Here is a 3,485-nt window from a genome sequence, read left to right on the forward strand (position 1 = left end):
GCACAGAGTTGTGCACAAGAATCTAGAGAGCAGCGTGATGAACGTCTGCGACAAAACATTTTGAGAACAAGAGTGGTGCGTGAACAGAATATATACACATTTAGAGCCCAAGATTCAGCGAGACAGCAAAGGAATCGCATATTAATACCCGTGTATCATTTTTTTCGTCTTGCATTCGAATATGCTCCAGACATAAATTACTCTGCGCATTTCTAATATTGCAATGGACAAAGTATATGAATATTGTCAGGCCTTAAAATTCCGCAATGAAGCAACCGGCATGTGTTGCGCATCAGTAAAAGTGGTACTGTTACCTCTTTCAACTCCACCGGAACCTTTAAAATCTCTTCTTGCTGGTCATTTGGGGCAACCAAAATTTGCGATACCAAACCTAATGGACGTAATTTTGAAACCACATTTAAAATACAAGGCCAAGTGTATCATATGATTGGGTCGTTGTTGCCGATGACTAATAATGACTATACGTGAACATTAATATTACTGTATGTTTACTATACGCTATGATCTCCGAAACCACTAATGAACTACAAATAAAAAAAAAAAAAAAAATGTCTAATACATAATAACAATAATACACGGCCTACGAAAATGCAAAAAAACAAACTAATACGCGGGCAACGCCGTGTCGGGACAGCTAGTTTTGTTATATAATAATAATGTAGAAAAATATTCGAATTAAAAAAAAATAATATGGGTTGGTATGGGTTAGGTACAGGATTTGAGTATAATATTTATTTATAATTATTTGTGTTTAATTTGAATATTTTCTATTTGTTTGTGTTCATAGCAACCATTAATAAACAAAACATTCTATCATAAATATCAAAATTCCTATTTGAGCACCTCTCGAGTGCTCAAATCAATTCCCTTTTTAAATTAGGTTAAAACGTATTCTCAGACCTACCAAATATACACAGAACATTTTATTAAAATCGGTCGAGCCGTTTCGGAAAAGTTCAATAACAAACAATGCAAAATATTATAACGGTTTAAAATGCTCATGTATCGTAGATAGAGAAATGGAAATAACGTTTAAAATAAAGATAATATATTTAAAATTTAAGTTTGATTGTAACTCATTTTATACAACCTACTAAAGCTAACACACAAAATTGAGTTCTGCTCAACGCAAATTTGTTACGTCATAAATAGTTAAGTAGTTTTGACTCTTATTAGTAGTTCATATTATAAGTTGAGTCGTTAGATAAGTATTGAATAAACAAAATATTTTTGAAATTTGTTCTTATAATATTATATTTGTAAGAGTAGGAAGACGTTTTGGAGACGTTACCTATATTGCTTTAATACGTCGTGCTCCCGTGTGGCATAGATCCGGTTTTTTTTTTTAATCGTAAATAGTGTTTACGAAAATAGTTTAACGTCTTCACACACAATAATAATATATGTATTTATTACTTCCTGCATTTCTCATACACGCATAGTGCATTTTATTCATATAATATTACGCAGGCGTTCTCCAGAGCTCAATAGGTATAAATTGATTTTATTGTCCGGCAATCATACGCATATTGTTCGTCTTAATTGATGAATATTAATCTCACACCCGTAGATAAAATGTTTTAATCGATTGTTCAACTTCGGTGGCTGAGCTTATAATGTCCCGTGTGACGCAATTACACTGTACACACACACACACACACACACACACACACACACACACACACACACACACACACACACACACACACACACACACACACACACACACACACAGGTGAAAACACGATGAGTGTCTTAAGCGCACATAATGGAAAATCATAATTATTAATGTCCTAGAACTTTGATGATATTTTTATGAATCTATTGAATAATTATTTCTATTAATGATTATTAATTATTTCTCTGACATTATTCCGCAACGCAGTGAAAGTATTTTCAATATACTGTTCGTGTTGAATTATCAATTGAGTGTAAAAAAATATACACATGGTATACTATTACATTTGATGGCGCATAACATTATAATATGGTAACGATCGAATGAATTTATTTCAAATTTCAATGTTATAACATTCCATGGTGAATACGATCGCATACGAGTGCCTTTATGCCACGTGAAGGTGTTGTATTATTTTGTTTTCTAAGAAGTAATTTATTTGTTCACTCAATATTATTGAATTTTGACGAAAAATAAAATCGACAATCATCTTTTATAAGATTAAAATCGCAGAAAACTAGATATTTCGATTTTTTCCAAACCATTGAGTTGATACAATTGTACTAAAATATCTATCGGATTATAATAATACAAACTATATTTTCTAATCAAGATAGGACTGGAAGTTGACTTAATATTATCATTAAGAAATTTCCAACACTTTATGTAAGTATGGTTCAATAAATCGTCAAAAACCGAAGATTTCAGTTTTAAAAAAATATTTTTAGAATACCAAAACCACTTTCGCTATTTTATTTTACGATGCCTACTGTGTAGTCACATGCCGGAATTAAACTGGAGAACTTTCTGACTAATGAAATGGGCATAGTTATCATTCAAAGAAATCTCGTTTAGGAAACACATTTTATATAGATTTTTTAAACAAGTTTCACTACCTACTAAAACATAATAATATTATACTTATACTCAACTACAGTATCTATATACTTCTAGGAATAAGCTATAGAGAAGAGTCTTTAAATAGACATAGTATCAACCATTTAAATATTAACATTTATCATGTTTATCATTTGTCATTTATTTCAATCATTGATGCAAAATTAATAATGACATAGGTACCTACTTCTGAAGTCGTATCTTTTTGTAATAATTTATAGTAGGTAATTTATTTATTTATTTACCCAGGTGCTATTTTAGATTCAGAGTGGAACGATGAATGTATTGATTTTACAGTGATTTTTTGTGTTTTTTTTTTATTTTTGTGTCTGTCATCACCTTTTAGGACAGTAAAAGTGCTTGGATTTTCTTCAACAGTACCTTTTCTGATAGGAAAGTGAATCTAGTTGGTATTTTGGGGGGTCAAAAGTAAAATTTTTCCAATAGTTTTCAATAGCGCCGTGAAAAACAAAAGAAAAATTAAGGAAAAACGGGAATTTTTACGCAAAATCTGTTTTCGAGAAAATTGATTTTGGTTTTTGGTGTAACTTTAAAGTTTAAAACGAATGACTTTAGATACATGAAATTTTCACTGGTTGTTTATATTTCCAATTATCTATACAGTTATATCCAGTTATATACATTTTCTATGGAGTTATTTTTAAAAAAATGCTGCACTTAGGTGCACCAACTTCACGAACGTCAATATTTCATGGGCATTATTATTCTTTTATACGATTCTAAAATTCTGTGTGTAAAAAAAAACACTGCAGCATCAATAAATCTGAGAGGATATTGTGCTGTTCAAACGTTCGATATTGTATCAGTGAAGCCTTTCTCAACGGACACCTCCGACGTTTTTTTTGGGAACCAACTACAAACTTTCTGC

Source organism: Acyrthosiphon pisum, chromosome A1 (assembly GCF_005508785.2).
Source record: "Acyrthosiphon pisum isolate AL4f chromosome A1, pea_aphid_22Mar2018_4r6ur, whole genome shotgun sequence".
NCBI lineage: Eukaryota > Metazoa > Arthropoda > Insecta > Hemiptera > Aphididae > Acyrthosiphon > Acyrthosiphon pisum.